Source organism: Rattus norvegicus, chromosome 2 (assembly GCF_036323735.1).
Source record: "Rattus norvegicus strain BN/NHsdMcwi chromosome 2, GRCr8, whole genome shotgun sequence".
Lineage (NCBI taxonomy): Eukaryota > Metazoa > Chordata > Mammalia > Rodentia > Muridae > Rattus > Rattus norvegicus.
The window spans coordinates 33,658,375-33,675,987 of record NC_086020.1 but is presented as its reverse complement, the minus strand read 5'-3'; positions in this window follow the sequence as shown (position 1 = coordinate 33,675,987).

The window sequence follows — 17,613 nt, the reverse complement described above, 5'->3', positions numbered from 1 at the left end:
GTGTAGATAGGAGTGGTCGATATTCCTGTCACAATGTTATCTGTATGTCAAGGGTCTGTGTTCTAGAAGATACCAATTTTAGAAAGCTAAGTAAGGCAAGGTCAAAGACACATGGCAGATTTAAAACAAAGTGTGTGAGTTAAAGCAAAAGAACAGTAGCCACAGTGTCTAGAAGTACCACCGTGGGGTGATTTCAAAAGGACTGAGTATGTCAGTAGTGACTAGGGACAAGAAGGAACCTTATCTCAGTCTAGGGCCAGTCAATATTGGAGTTGGGAAATAAACAGGGGGTGGGAGAGGTCATATCTCACCCTGGCTACTACTCACTGAGAGAGGGTGTTTGGAGACAGATTTCACTGGGTTTCATACCAAAGCTTCCTGCCTCCAAAAGGCAGGTCTCCAAGAGAATCACAGTAAGGCACTTTAGCCTTGGGGTTAGAGCACTCCAACCCTGGACAGGGAACCCATGATGACAGTGCACGCATCTTCACCAACCCTGGACAGGGAACCCATGGTGACAGTGCACGCATCTTCACCAAGCAGGATTTGAGAAGGAAGGTCTGGTCCAGACAGCGTCCAGTGTTGTTTTGGCCTGTGGGAGGATTTAAGAAAGATTTGATCTCCTGATTACTTAAGGAGGTGACCCTGAAAAGGTAGATAGGTCCCTGGGGATTTCCCTTATCCTAGTACTCTGTGACAGCCTTACTCTTCCTTGGATGGGACTCTGAAATGGCAAAGCCTCCCTCTGGTCTGCCAGTATGTACAGAAAGGATTGCCTGCTGGTTCTCCCCTTCAGGATGACTGCAGCCTGAGACTTCTTCCCCTATAGAGACCTCTAAGATTATCGAGCCTGCCTATTTATCCGGATGCATAAAATAAACCTGAGATTTCTGGCTGCTGTTAGTGCATTGCTATGAGACACCAACACCCTGCCAAAGGCCACCTTTTCTGAACATGTTTCTGTTGTTATTCTGAATATACTTTTTAAGATTTATTTATTTCATGTATGTGGGTACACTGTCACTGTCACACCAGAAGGGGACATCAGATCCCATTACAGATGGTTGTAAGCCACCATGTGGTTGCTGGGATTTGAACTCTGGACCTCTGGAAGAGCAGCAGTCAGTGCTCTTAACCGCTGAGCCATCTCTCCAGCCCCTGAACATGTTATTCTGTTGTATGGCTTTGGACTGACTGATAACCCCAGTCAGGTCAGTCTAAAGCCAAACGTCCAGGCAAGCATGACAGTTTCAAAAAGGACCATTGCTTTAAGCGCTATTAAAATGTTAACAGGCTCAGTGAGAACCTCCTTTTCCAGCCTGATACTCTCTAGTCTGAAAACCTGTCTTGTGTGACTTTGTCCACCTCCCAGTGACCATACAATTCCAAAGGGTGTTGGAGATCTCTTTGACAGCAGACAAAGACTTTATTAGTTCAGTAGTTGAACCAACGTTTGGGCCCAAGGCTTAGAGCCTAGTCAAGATCCAGACGAGCATTTCAGTCTTTCTGCCTGGAGGGTATGGGAGGCATCAGATAGAGAACACACAGGCCTAGACGAGCATAGTTCTTGGCTGATGACAATTGACCTGGCCACCCTCAGAAGTGTTTAGTGATCTCAACACCTCAAACTTACTGTCTCAGACTGTGTGACAGGCACTGTGCTTGAAAGACAGCAATTTGAGTGTTTATGTGGATGCCTAGACTTTTATCCCGCTCTGCTGTCCTAGATGTATCAGAAGCATGTGTTAGGAGCAACCTGCAGGCCTAAGAACTGTATCAGAAGCATGTGTTAGGAGCAACCTGCAGGCCTAAGAACTTGACACTCCTAAGCGCCGGTGGGGTGTCATGCATACTTCAACCTGTGTCCAGGTTTGCATTCACAGTTCTCCCTGGAGACTCCAGCCCTGGGTCTGTTCTTAATCAAGAGCTTAATGGGCTGGAGAAATGGTGCAGAGGTTAAGACCAGAGGTCCTGAGTTCGATTCCCAGCAACCACATGGTGGTTCACAACCATCTTTAATGAGCTCTGATGCCCTCTTCTGGTGTGAGCAACAGTGTACTCAGATACATGAAATAAATAAAATAAAATCTTTAAAAAAAAAAAAAAAAGAGCTTAAGCTAGACTCCTTAAGACCTGATTAAGAGCAATGTCTAAGGAATCCTAGAATGTAAAAACTTACAGAAAGAGGGGAAGACATTAGGAAAGTCCCAGATGAGCAATCTGAGACACAAAAGGGGGAGTCATCCCGAAAGAACAGCAGAGATGTAAGCCCACCACTCGTGTTTCCTGACCTTAACACCATACTGCTGGCTTGATCAATGATTGGTGTGTTGAGTATTTTTAGAAAATGGCTCCATAAGTTCAACCTGTAGGGCATTTTATTAACCACTGCTTGTGGGTAGCACATTCTAGACTTCTATAAGAAAGTAGGCTAAGCAAGCCATGGGGAGCAAGCTAGTAAACAGCACCCCTCCATGGCCTCTGCATCAGCTCCTGCTTGCATTCCTGCATCCCTGTCCTGACTTCCTTCAGAGAGGGACTAAAATGGGAAAGTGTAACCCAAATAAACCCTTTCCTCCCCAACCTGTTTTTGGTCATGGCATTTCTTCATAGCAATGACAACCCTAACTAGGGTAGAAATTGGTACGAGGATAGTAAGGTACTCTTAAGAGTTTATCTGGGGCTGGAGAGATGGCTCAGCAGTTAAGAGCACTGACTATTCTGGAGGTCCTGAGTTCAATTCCCAGCAACCACATGGTGGCTCACAACCATTTGTAATGGGATCCAATGACCTCCTCTGATATGTCTGAGGACAGTGACAGTGTACTCACATACATAAAATAAAGTATAAAAAAAAAGAGTCGGGGCTGGGGATTTAGCTCAGTGGTAGAGCGCTTACCTAGGAAGCGCAAGGCCCTGGGTTCGGTCCCCAGCTCCGAAAAAAAGAACCAAAAAAAAAAAAAAAAAAAAAGAGTCTATCTCCCCCTGAGGATGTAGTCTCTCCACCCTCGGCAGAAGATGTACTCACACTCTGCCCCTTAGAATATTGTCTTTTGCACATTTAACTGGGGAAATTAATCCTTCACCATCTTTTTCTTAAGGAGATGCCACACAAGTCAATACTGATGTCCCTCATGACCCACAAGTAGTTACCTCTAGACCTATAACCATAGTTAAGACTAAGCAGGAGGAGCACTCTCACTCTTAAGTCCATAACCCACAGGTAGGACCCCATGTACTCTCCACTGACAATCCAAAGAGGGGCCTACCAGGAGTGCTGCACAGGGCTCAGGAGCCGCAGGGCAACCTGGGATGGGACTCTTCGGGTCTCCATCTGGACCGAGAGCGAAGGCCTTGAACACAAAATCTGCCCACAGAAAGCTGGTCTACCAGGAGTGCTTTTCCTCTTAAGCCCACAGCCCACAAGTGGGACCTCACTTTCTTTTTTTTTTTTTTTTTTTTTTTTTTTTTGGGTTCTTTTTTTCGGAGCTGGGGACCGAACCCAGGGCCTTGCGCTTCCTAGGTAAGCGCTCTACCACTGAGCTAAATCCCCAGCCCCGGACCTCACTTTCTGTACATTGACTGTTCAAGGAGAGACACACCGAGAGCCTACGGGGCAAGGGAGATGCAGGGCGCCCTAAGACAGGACCCTTCCAGTCTCCATCTGTGCCCAGAGCTGGGGTTGTACCACAGTTTTAGAACCCAAAACCTGCCCTGAGAGAGCTGGTCTCCCAGGAGCCCTCTCACTCCTAAATCACATGTTCACAGGCCCACAGGAGGGACAAGCTCCAGTCAGAGACAGCAAGACTTAACACTTGAGATAACCAAATGGCAAGAGGTAAGCCCAAGAACCTAAGCAACAGAAACCAAGGCTATTTAGCATCATCAGAGCCCAGTTCTCCCACCAAAGCAAATGCTGGATATCCCAATCCACCAGAAAAGCAAGATTTGGATCTAAAATCAAATCTCATGATGATGATAGAGGACGTTAAGACGATAACTCCCTTAAAGAAATACAGGAAAACACAGGTAAACAAGTGAAGCCCTTAAAGAGGAAACACAAAAGTCCCTTAAAGAATTAGAGGAAGACAAACCAAACAGGTGACAGAATTGAATAAATCCATCCAGGATCTAAAAATGGAAATAGAAACAATAAAGAAATCACAAAGGGAGACAACCCTGGAGATAGAAAACCTAGGAAAGAGATCAGGAGTCATAGACGCAAGCATCACCAACAGAATACAAGAGATAAAAGAGAGAATTTCAGGAGCAGAAGACAACTATTCCACAAAATAGAAACAGAGGGAACACTAGCCAATTCTGGCTTTGAAGCCAGAATTATGCTTATACCTAAGCCACACAAAGACACAAAAAAGAAAGAGAACTTCAGACCAATTTCCCTCATGAATATCGATGCTAAAATACTCAATAAGTCCCACAAACCGAATCCAAGAACGTATCAAAACGATCATTCACCATGATCAAGTAGTCTTCATCCCAAGGATGCAAGGATAGTTCAATATATGCAAGTTCATCAAAGTAATCCATTATATAAACAAACTCAAGGAAAAAACCCACATGATCATTTCATTAGATGCTGAGAAAGCATTTAACAAAATTTAACACCCCTTCATGATAAAAGTCCTGGAAAGATCAGGAATTCAAGGCCCATACCTAAACATAGTAAAAGCCATATACAGCAAACCAGTAGCTAACATCAAACTAAATGGAGAGAAACTTCAAGCAATCCCACTAAAATCAGGGACTGGACAAGGCTAGCCTCTCCCTACCTATTCGATATAGTACTCAAAGTCCTAGCCAGAGCAATTAGACAACAAAAGAAGGTCAAAGGAATACAAATTGGAAAGGAAGTAGTCAAAACATCACTATTTGAAGATGGTATGATAGTATACTTAAGTGACCCTAAAAAATTACACCAGAGAACTCCTAAACCTGATAGCTTCAGCAAAGTGGCTGGATATAAAATTAATTCAAACAAATCAGTAGCCTTCCTCTACTCAAAGGATAAGCAGGCTGAGAAAGAAATTAGGGAAACAGTACTCTTTGCAATAGCCACAAATAATATAAAATACCTTGGTGTGATTCTTTTTTTTTTTTTTAAGATTTTATTATTATGTATAAGTACACTGTAGCTGTTTTCAGACACACCAGAGGAGGGCATCAGATCTCATTACAGATGGTTGTGAACCACCATGTGGGTGCTGGGATTTGAACTCAGGACCTCTGGAAGAGCAGTCAGTGCTCTTAACCACTGAGCCATCTCTCCAGCCCCCTTGCTGTGATTCTTTTTTTTTTTTTTTTTTTTTGGTTCTTTTTTTTCCGGAGCTGGGGACCGAACCCAGGGCCTTGCGCTTCCTAGGTAAGCGCTCTACCACTGAGCTAAATCCCCAGCCCCCCTTGGTGTGATTCTAACCAAGCAAGTGAAAGATCTGTGTGACAAGAACTTCAAGTCTTTGAAGAAAGAAATCAAAGATCTCAGAAGATGGAAAGATCTCCCATGCTTCTAACTATTCCAGGATTGGCAGGATTAATATAGTAAAAATGGCCATCTTGCTGAAAGCAATCTATAGATTCAATGCAGTCCCCATCAAAATTCCAACTCAATTCTTCATAGAGTTAGAAAGAGCAATTTGCAAATTCATTTGGAAAAGCAAAAAACCCAGGATAGCAAAAACTATTCTCAACAATTAAAAGAACTTCTGGGGGACTCACCATCCCTGGTCTCAAGCTGTATTACAGAACAATAGTGATTAAAAAAACAAACAAACAAAAAAAAAAAAAAACGGCATGGTATTGGTACAGAGACAGGCAGGTAGACCAGTGGAATAGAACTGAAGACCCAGATATGAACCCACACACCTATGGTCACTTGATCTTTGACAAAGGAGTCAAAGCAATCCAATGGAAAAAAAAGACAGCATTTTCAACAAATGGTGCTGGTTCAACTGAAAGTCAGCACGTAGAAGAATGCAAATTGAGGGAGGGCAGCAATGGGGGGAGGATGGGGAGGGGAACGGGTTAGGGGGATGTTGGCCCAGAAACCGGGAAAGGGAATAACACTCGAAATGTAAATAAGAAATATTCAAGTTAATAAAAAAAATTTAATTAAAAAAAAGAATGCAAATTGACCCATTCTTATCTCCTTATACAAAGCTCAAGTCCAAGTGGATCAAAGACCTCCACAGAAAACCAGATACACTAAAACTAATAGAAGAGAAAGTGGACAAGAGCCTCAAACACAGGGAAAATTTTCCTGAACAGAACACCAATGGCTTATGCTCTAAGATCAAGAATCAACAAATGGGACCTCGTAAAATTGCAAAGCTTCTGTACAGCAAAGGACACTGTCAATAGGACAAAATGTCCACCAACAGATTGGGAAAAGATCTTTACTAATCCTACATTCAATAGAGGGCTAATATTCAATATATACAAAGAACTCAAGAATTTAGTCTCCAGAGAATCAAATAATCCTATTTAAAAATAGGGTACAGAGCTAAACAAAGAATTCCCAACTGAGGGGTTGGGGATTTAGCTCAGTGGTAGAGCGCTTGCCTAGCAAGCACAAGGCCCTAGGTTCGGTCCCCAGCTCCGAAAAAAAGAAAAGAAAAAGAAAGAAAGGAAGAAAGAAAGAAAGAAAGAAAGAATTCTCAACTGAGGAATAATGAAAGGCTGAGAAACACTTAAAGAAATGCTCAACATCCTTAGTCATCAGGGAAATGCAAATCAAAACTACCTTGAGATTCCTCCAGTCAGAATGGCTAAGATCAAAAACTCAGGTGACAACAGGTGCTGGCAAGGATGTGGAGAAAGAGGAACACTACTCCATTGTTGGTGGGATTGCAAACTGGTACAACCACTCTGGAAAACAGTCTGGAGGTTCCTCAGAAAATTGGACATAGTACTACCTGAGGACCCAGCTATACAACTCCTGGGAATAAACCCCAAAAATGCTTCAACATATTACAAGGACACGTGCTCCACTATGTTCACAGCAGCCTTATTTATAATAGCCAGAAGCTGGAAAGAACTCAGATGCCCTTGCACAGAGGAATGGATACAGAAAATGTGGTACATCTACACAATGGAGTACTACTCAGCTATTAAAAAGGATGACTTCTGGGCTGGAGAGATGGCTCAGCAGTTAAGAGCTCCGACTGCGGGGTTGGGGATTTAGCTCAGTGGTAGAGCGCTTGCCTAGCAAGAGCAAGGCCCTAGCAAGGCCCTGGGTTCGGTCCCCAGCTCCGAAAAAAAGAAAAAAAAAAAAAAAGAGCTCCGACTGCTCTTCCAGAGGTCCTGAGTTCAATTCCCAGCAACCACATGGTGGCTCACAACCATTTGTAATGAGATCTGATGCCCTCCTCTGGTGTGTCTGAAGACAGATACACTGTGCTTGTATACATAAAATAAATAAATCTTTAAAAAAAAACAAACAAAAAACCAAAAACAAAAAAAACAAAAACAAAAAACGATGACTTCATGAAATTCATAGGCAAATGGATGGAACTAGAAAATATCATCCTGAGTGAGGTAACTCAGTCACAAAAAACACACATGGTATGCACTCACTGAGAAGTGGAAATTAGCCCAAAAGCTTGGAATACCTAAGAAAAAATTCACAGATCATATGAAGCCCAAGAAGAAGGAAAATAAAAAAGTAGATGCTTCAGTCCTTCTTAGAAGGGAGAACAAAATACTCATGGGAGAAAATGCAGGGACAAAGTGTGGAGCAGGAATTAAGGAAAGGCCATCCAGAGACTGCCCTACCTGGGGATCCATCCCACATGCTGCCACCAAACCCAGTCACTATTGCTGATGCCAGGAAGTGCTTGCTGACAGGAGCCAGATATGGATGTCTCCTGAGAGGCTCTGCCAGAGCCTTACTAATACAGATGAGAATGCTTGCTGCTAACCATTGGACTGAACAAGGAGACCCCAGTGGAGGAGTTGGAGAAAAGACTGAAGGAGCTAAAGAGGTGTGCAACCCCATAGGAAGAACAACAGAATCAACCAACCAGACCCTACCAGAGCTCCCAGAGACTAAACAACCAACCAATGAGTACACATGGAGGGACCCATGGCTCCAGCCATATATGTAACAGAGGATGGCATTGTCTAGTCAATGGGAGGAAAATCCCTTGGTCCTCGGGGGTTTTGGGGGTGGCATTTGAAAAATGGTGTGATGGACACAAACACATTTGAAGAGCCTTGTTGCCACCCTTCTCCTTGTGCCAGACCTTAGGGTTGGAGACGAGGTTAGCTCAGTTAGATGAACTTAAAACCAATAGGTTTAATTGGGTCCTGAAGAAGCAGGAGCCAGGTGGCAGCACTAAATTAACAAAGGCAAGGTGATCACACTTCTCATAACTATTAGAAGGTGTGGACTTATTGGAGGAGGTGTGTCACTGTGGGGGGTAGGCTTGGAGATACTTATCCTAGCTACCTGGGGATGCTCGTCTGTCCTGGATTCCTTTAGCTGAAGATGTAGAACTCTCAGCTCCTCTTGCACCATGCCTGCCTGGATGCTGCCATGCTCCCGCCTTGACAAGAATGGACTGAACCTCTGAAACTGAGCCAGCCCCAATTAAATGTTGTCCTTGTAAGACTTGCATTGGTCATGGTGTCTGTTCACAGCAGTAAAACCCTGACTAAGGCAAGCGGCATAGACAAAGCATCGCCCATAATCACCTGACTCATAACAGTCATCACCGGCAAGGTCACTTTTATGATGACATGACTTGTATGACCCTTTGGTACTGGCTTACAAGCAGGGTGTTTCTAATCATGAAATAGATAAGAAGCCCACTGAAGTTTTGTCTGATTAGCAAAAATTTCTCAAACAAATGAAAGGAAGATTACGGGCTGGAGAGATGGATCAGTGGGTAAGAGCACTGACTGCTCTTCCAAAGGTCCTGAGTTCAAATCCCAGCAACCACATGGTGCTTCACAACCATCTGTAATGAGATCTGATGCACTCTTTCTGTGTGTCTGAAGACAGCTACAATGTACTCATATATAACAAGTAAATAAATCTTTAAAAAATTAAAAAAAGAAAGGAAGGTTACAGGTTGGAGAGACAACTCAGTCATTAAAGGCTAGGCTCACAACCAAATATATGAGTTCAGTTTCCAGCACCCATGGCTGTCTCTCCGGCCACCTTAAAAAGAAAAGAAAAGAAAAGAAAAGAAAAGAAAGGAAAGGAAGTTTACATTGGATCATGGCAAAAAGAGAATCTCAGTCCATGAACCGATTTCCTGATTTTAGCTAGTTTGCAGACCCAGAACTCTTTGAATGAAATGATGGCCAAGGTTCCCTGAGGAAGGACCTTGGTAAAATACCTGACAGTTTTCCTCTTAGCCTTTCCCCAGTTCTTCCCCCAAAGCGTAAGTACACTGGGGAAAAGAGACAATCTGACTTTCCGGAGTCTATTGGATGCTGGTTCTGAATTGACACTGATTCTGGAAGATCCCAAGAAACACTGTGGCCCTCCAGTTTTAAAATAGGGGCTTGGGCCTGCAATGTCAACCTGAACAAGGGGGCACAACTGAGGAAGATTGGAGCCACTGAGGTCACCATGACCAGTGAGAGCGAGTCCGTCTGAAGAACATGAAGAAGCAAGCGACTTTGTTAAGTAATGGGTTCCTTCGTTGCTGCCTTCCCCTCAGGTAGCCTCTCTCCCTCTGTCCACTCCTGGAAGTGAGGGGGTTACCTCTTTCCAGTGTTTTTAATTCCTGTGGAGCACACCCCCAAAGTATTAAAAGTAGCTTTATAACTCAATGATAATAATAATAATAATAATAATAATAATAATAATAATGAGTTGTGGAGGTCAGATCATTAATGGAGTTTTGGCTGAACTCTGACTCACAGTGGGTTCAGTGAACCCTGAACTCATCCTGTGGTTATGTCCCCAGTCCCAATATACAATGGAACTTAGAAGTTGGTGGATTCTCCCACTGTGTCCCTGGCCTGTGGCATGAGGACTATTATGGTTAGAAAGGCTAAATGGAAGCCTTTAGTGCTCCCTCTGCCCTTAAAACCACCATCACAGCCCCAGAGGAATTTCAGAAATTAGTGCCACCATCAAGAGCTTGAAAGATGCGAGGGCCGTCCCATCTCCTTTTAACTCTCCTACCTGTCCGGTGCAGAGAACAGATGGCTTGTGGAGAATGACTGTTGACTATTGAAAACTAGATCAGGTGGCGACTCCAATCGCAGCTGCTCTTCCAGATGTGGTTTCTGTCCTCTCTCGGATTAACGCAGCTCCTGATACACAGTCTGCAACTATCAATGTAACAAATGTCTTTTTTTCTCAGTGCCTGTCCATAAGGATCACCAGACACAATTTGCTTTCAGCAGCAAAGGCTTTAGTATACCTTTACAGTTTTACCTCAGGGATAAATTAACTTTCCAGTCCTGTGTCATAATTTTGTCAGAAGGGATCTTGATTATCTGTCTCCCCCCACCCCCCAAATATCACACTGGTGCACTGTATTGATGGAATTATGCTAATGGGACCAAATGAGCAGAAGCTAGAAACCACTTTGGAACACTTGATAACCCATACATGCATCAGAGACCGGGAAATAGATCCAACCAAAATTCAAGGGCCTTCTACCTCTGTAAGTTCTTACAAGTTTAGTGGTGTAGGGCATGTGGAAATATTCTTTCTAAGGTAAAGAGTAAGTTATCGCCCTGGCCCCTCCCACCACTGAGGAAGAACACAACATTTAGTGAGCCTGTTTGGATTCTGGGGACAACACATACCTCACCAGTTCATTCACCAGGTGACTTGGAAAGCTGCAAGCTTTGTGTGGGGCCTGTAACAGAAGAAGTCTCTCCTCCAGGTCCAGGCTGCTCTACCACTTGGCCTACATGATCCAGCAGACCCGATGGTACTTGAGGTGTCAGTGGCAGGAACCAAGAAAGCCTTTGGGACTCTGCAGCAAGGATCTACCGTCTGCAGACAACTATTCTCCCAGTGAAAGATAGCTCTACTAAGGCCTGCTATTGGGCTATGTGACCTGCGCTGCCTATCATGAGCTGGGTGTTATTTAGCCCACCAAGTCATAAAGTAGGATGTACACAGCAGCAGTCTATTATCAAATGGAAGTGGGGGACTGGCAGGTCCTAAAGGCACAGCAGGTTACGTGAAGAAGTTCAAATGCCTATGGTTTCTACTCCTGTTACAGTGCCATCTTCTGCCAAGCATGCACCTGTGGCCTCATGGGATATCCCTATGATCTGTTGACTGGAGAAGAGAAGATTGGGGTCTGGTTTACTGACAAGGCTGCATGTTATTCAGGTACCACGCAGAAGTGAACAGCTGAAGTCTTTTTTTTTTTTTTTTTTGGTTCTTTTTTTCGGAGCTGGGGACCCGTAAGCGCTCTACCACTGAGCTAAATCCCCAGCCCCGACAACTGAAGTCTTAGAACCCCTTTCCAAGACAATACCGAAAGACGCTGGGCAAGAGAAATCTTCACAATGGGCAGAACTTTGGCCAGTACACATGGTCATACATTTTGTTTGGAAGAAGAAATGGCCAGATATGGTAATTGTTCACTGGTACATAGGCTGTAGACAGTGCATTGACTGGATGGTCAGGGACTTGGAAAGAGCATGATTGGAAAATTGGTGAGAAAGACATCTGGGGAAGAAGTGTGTGGCTAGATCTCTCCAAATGGGCAAAGGATGTGAAGATACTTGTGTCCCATGTATGCTTATCAAAGGGTGACTTCATCTGAGGAGGAGTTCAGTGGACAGCCAGCCTCTTTCCCCAGCCATTCCTGTTACTGCCCAATGGGCACATGACCAAAATGACCACAGTGGCAGAGATGGGGGTTAGGCCTGAGTTTGACAGCATGGACGTCCACTTACCCAGGCTGACCTGGCTACAGCTGCTGCTGAGTGCCAACAGAAGAGACCACCACAGAGCCAGATACGACACCATTCCCCAGGGTGAGCAGTCTGTGACCTGGTACCAGGTTGACCACATTGGACCACTTCCTCCATGAAAAAGAATGCTTTGTCCTTACTGGAGTAGATACTTATTCTGGTTGTGGATTTGCCTCTCCTGTATGTAATGCTTCTGCCAAAACCACCAACCACAGACTTTCAGAATGCCTTAAACTCTGTATTCCATGACTGGCAGGAGTTGGTTCTTTCCTGCTATATGGATTCGGGTTGTCAGGCTTAGCAGCAAGCCTCCTTATACCCTTCCCCCACCAGCCAGCTCACTGGCCTAAGAAAAAGCTTTGAAAAGTCAGTTGACAAGCCATGTACAGTGGCACTCACCATTCAAGCCAGCACTCAGGAGGCAGAGGAAGGAGGATCTCTGCAAATTTGATGCCAGCCTGATCTACATAGTTCCAGGACAGCTAGAGACACCTAGAGACTCTGTCTGAAAATGAATAAGCAAATAAATAAATAAATAAATAAATAAATGATGACATAAATAAATAAATAAATAAATAAATGACTGATGACATAAATAGACCATAGTGACAGCAACAGCATAACTAAGGGTTACAACGCACTGTGAGCATCATGTTTTGATTAAAAAAAAACAAACAAACAAATCTTAACTAAAGATTGATTATTTCTTGGACAGAAGGAGACCCAGAGAGTGTTGCAGGATATTTGATCACATTGTGAACCTCAATATTGTGCTATTTGCTAGAGAAAAAAAAGTTTTCTAGTTGTGGTACGGCTCAGCCCTTAGCACACACCTTTAATCCCTCTGACTGGAATACAGACACTCCCTTAGTACACACCTTTAATCCCAAACAATGAAGGCAAAGTTAGTTGGTAGAAGGAAGCACCTATATTTGAAAGTGATGTTTAATTGAGTGGTGGACAAAGTGATGAATCAGGGAAAGATTTGACAGAATAGAATTTGCCCAACCCTCACGAGAACAGAAAAGAAGGGGAAGCTACTTGAGGAGCAGTGAAGGGAGAGAGGCAGGCAGTTTTACCAGGAGAGTTTTACAGAGACAGGTTAAAGAGAGAACAAGCTAGACGCAGGTGAAGATAGAATGAGACAGAGAATGAGAAGGAGTCAGACAATTAGAACAGATTTCTTTTTTTTTTTTTTTTTTCCGTAGCTGGGGACCGAACCCAGGGCCTTGTGCTTGCTAGGCAAGCGCTCTACCACTGAGCTAAATCCCCAACTAGAACAGATTTCTAAGAGTTAGTCTGAAGCTAAGCAGAGCATTTCAGAGGCCACAACAAAAGCCAGATTGAATTGGTCAGCTTGGAGAGGAGTTTAGCCAAAACAGCTGAGTTGAACCAGCCCACGTTCAGTAAGAACAGAAAAGGGTGAGCTTAGTCAGCAGCAAGTCTCAGAGGCTGAAACCATTCTGGGCCTAGATTAGATCCTACAGAGGCTAGAAGCTTCTAGGACTAGGCCTAGGTTAGCAGACGGAGTGAGTAAACCTCAGAGATGACAATTACATGAGGTGAATAAAAGTCACATGTAGGAGAGAGAGAGGAGAGAGAGAGAGAAGAGAGAGAGAGAGAGAGAGAGAGAGAGAGAGAGAAGAGAGAGAGAGAGAGAGAGAGAGAGAGAGAGAAGAGAGAGAGAGAGAGAGAGAGAGAGAGAGAGAGGGAGAGAGAGAGAGAGTTGAGAAATGGTTGTAAATGTATAACTGAATGTGTGTATATCTGTGTGTGGGTATGTGGATGGATGGACAGTCACAAGTAGGGCATTAGATCCCTGGACTTACAGGTGAGGTGCCGCACGTGGATAGTAGAAACCAAACTCAGATTCTCTGGAAAAATAGCATGTGCTCCTAATCACACAGCCGTCTCCTCAGACTCTAGATTTTACTTTTCAGAAATTATTTTTATTTTTACCCATGTGTATGGGTAGGTCTGTGTATGGGTAGCATGTTCTCAGTGAACTATAACAAAATACAGCTTTTTTGCTATTGTCCTTTTTTTTTAGTGTGAATGCGTGCACATGTGTGTCTGTCTGTCTGTGTCTATGTCTGTGCGTCTGTGTGTACAAACCGATGTGAGAATGTCTGCAGAGGCTGGGAGATGGTTTTGGATCTCCTGGATCTGGAGCTACAAGCAGTCATGAGCCAATCAACATAGGTTTAAGCCAACAGAAAGTTTTTATTAGCCAGTCAGTGGCGACACTGGGTGTTCTAGATCCGGTGTAGCCCCGAGCCTTTCTCAGGATGAGGTGTTTTGTTTTTAAGATTTATTTATTTATTTTATATATGTGAGTACACTGTTGCTATCTTCAGACACACCAGAAGAGGGCTTCGGATCCCCATTACAGATGGTTGTGAGCCGCCATGTGGTTGCTGGGAATTGAACTCAGGACCTCTGGAAGAGCAGTCAGTGCTCTTAACCACTGAGCCATTTGTCCAACCCCAGGATGAGCCTTTAAGCATAAAAACCATATCCTGTGTTAACATACTTCAGTTAATAAGAACAGTTAGGTACTGGGATATATATATATATTAAAGAACAGAAGAACAGTTAGCCAGAAGTGGAGCTACAGAAGCTGCAAAGCAAGGTTAGTACATTTAGTTACTCTTCCAGAACTATGGGTTTTGATGGATTAGGTCTTTGTTTTTGTTTTGTCAGATGGTACTTTTTTTTTAATGCATACATCATACAGCTTTCAGCCTACATGTATGCCTGCAGGCCAAAAGAGGGCGCCAGAGTTCATACATGGTTGTGAGCCACCACGTGGTTTCTGGGAATTGAACTCAGGACCTCTGGAAGAGCAGTCAGTGCTCTTAACCGCTGAGCCATCTCTCCCTATTGTTTGGAGACAGTCTGTAACCCAGACTGGCTTTTGTGTAAGCCTCCAGCCTCAGCCTCCCACGTGCTGAGATTATCGCCAGATTATAAAATTCTGGGCTATCCTTTGGTCCTGTCTGTTGTGGTGGTGGGGACTGAATCCAGCATCTGTGCTGTGCACACAGAAGCACACGGTGCATTCTAAACTCCGGCTTGAACTATTTAAAATCATAGTTTTGTAGCACACACTCATCCAGCACTTGTGAGGCTGAGCGGGAGTTCCAAACCATCCTGGGCTACCTAATACCCTGTCTAAATAAATAAAGTCTGTGCCACTGAGACAGCTCAGCAGGTAAAAGCACTTGCTGCTAAACCTGACAACCTGAGCTCAATCCACAGAACTGACATGGCGGAAGGAGAGGACCAACTCCAGCAAATTATCCTCTCACCTGTACGCCGGCACTGCGATGTGAAACGGGAGCCTTGGAAATGCTAAGATAACCATATTCTTATTACCTCTTACACAAGGAAGTAATCTTTGGGGTCACGGAAAAGAAAAGTCCAAGAATGCAAGGAAATCAGGAGTGGGAGGGACAATAAAGGGTAATGAGGGATAGGTAGGATTACCATATCCTGTAGGGGGAATGGTACTAAGGGGGTGCTGCTCCCTTTCCAGCCAAGCGCTTTCAAAGCAGAAGCAGAGAGATCTCTGCTGAATTCAGGTCAACCTGTTCTACAAAGCAAGTTATTGGCCAGCCACAGTTACACAGGGAGACCCTGTCTCCAAAAAGTAGAGCATACTGAACATTTTCAGTGACAGTGAATGAGCAGGGCTCTGAAGCGCTGCCCTCTGGGTATGGCAGAGAGAATGCGATCGTGATATCCCCACCCCCACCCCACACCCCCACACCCCTACCCTCCCTCACTCCCACACCCCCCCCCCAACTCCGGCACAGCTGCATCTGCTTTTGAGGAGCCTAGCAAGCAGCCAATCACTGATCAGGGAGGGCCGTATAGGACCTGACCCTTCCCGATGAACTGAACGGATAGCTACCGATGGACATAGGAGAGGGACGGTCATTGTGTCCTTCCGTTGTGCACCACAGAGGAGCCCACTAGGCTCCAAGGGATCATCGTTCAAACCCATGGTCACACAGATAGTGCCTGATTAAACTCAGTAGGTATTTCTTTTCTTTTCTTTCTTTTTTTATTTTTTTTTATTTTATTTTTATTTTTTTAGATGGGGTTGACTATATAGACCTGGCTGATCTGAAATTCACTGTGTAGACCAGCCTGGCCTCGAACTCTTAAGAGATACGACTTGCTTGCCTCCTGAGTACTGGGATTAAAGGTGTGCACCACCACACCTAACTTAAATTCAGTAGGTCTTTAAAGACAAAGCAAAAAACCTGACAACCACAATAAAAAATGCCAAGGATGTAAGGACTTGCAGGCAGAGGGGGGTGAGTAAGGCGGGAGGGAGAGCAAAGAGAAGAGAGGTTATAATATAATCAGAGTGTGCTTTACTTATGTATGAAACTGACAAAGAACAAACAAACACCCACCCACCTCTTTTTCCTTTTTTTTTTTTTTTCTTTTGTCCTTTCTTGAAAGGTTACTTAAACCGGCTGGAGTCCATCCCAGTAATAGGTTTTCTCTGCCAATGAAATAAGCCAATTCTAGCCAAATTACGAGGAAAAAAAAAAAAAAAGAAGACCAGGTTTATTTGGGGGCACCTCTCTGGCAGGTTTATCAGTCCCAATGAACAGGGTCTGTGTGTGTGTGTGTGTGTGTGTGTGTGTGTGTGTGTGTGTGTGTGTGTGTGTAGCACAGGCAAGCAGGGAGAGAGAAATGGGGGGAAAGGGGGAAGGAAAGAGAAAAGGAGGGAAGGGGGAGGGGTAGGTAGGGGAGGGAGGAAGAGGAGAAGGAGGAAAGGAGTGGGTGGGGGAAACAGGGAAAGAGAGGGGTGGGGAGGGAAGGGGAGAGAGATTGAAAAATGTCTGGATTGGTGTTACGGATCTGGCTCAGTGGTAGAGCGCTTGCCTAGGAAGCGCAAGGCCCTGGGTTCGACCCGCAGCTCCGAAAAAAAAAAGAATAGGAAAAAAAAAGTCTGGATTAATAGAGAAGAGCCTAAATTCAGGGCAGAGGGTGGGGTAAGGCAGCCACTCCTGGTAACAAGTAGGGATTGAAAGGTACTAGGAGAGGGCTGGGGATTTAGCTCAGTGGTTAGAGCGCTTACCTAGGGAGCGCTTACCTAGGAAGCGCAAGGCCCTGGGTTCGGTCCCCAGCTCCGAAAAAAAGAACCAAAAAAAAAAAAAAAAGAAAGGTACTAGGAGGGGTTGGGGATTTAGCTCAGTGGTAGAGCGCTTGCCTAGCAAACGCAAGGCCCTGGGTTCGGTCCCCAGCTCCGAAAAAAAGAACCAAAAAAAAAAAAAAAAAAAAAAAAAAAAGAAAGGTACTAGGAGGGGTTGGGGATTTAGCTCAGTGGTAGAGCGCTTGCCTAGCAAAAGGCCCTGGGTTCGGTCCCCAGCTCCGGAAAAAAAAAAAAGAAAAGAAAAGAAAGAAAGGTACTAGGAGAATCCGCCTTACTTTGATATGTTAAATATGCACCTTAACCACTGGTCCCAACCCCCAGCACCAAAGGAAACAAAATGAAACAAAGAAAACCCAAGTCTAAGTACTACAGCTCAGCACAAAGGCTAACATTACAAACTTCAGACAAGGATGTGAAATGACAGGAACACTTGTTTGTTACATAGACATGGAAGATGGCAGGCATGGAGCACTCAGGAGGCAGAGGCAGGAAGATTTCAGTAAGTTCAAGCTCTAGGTCAG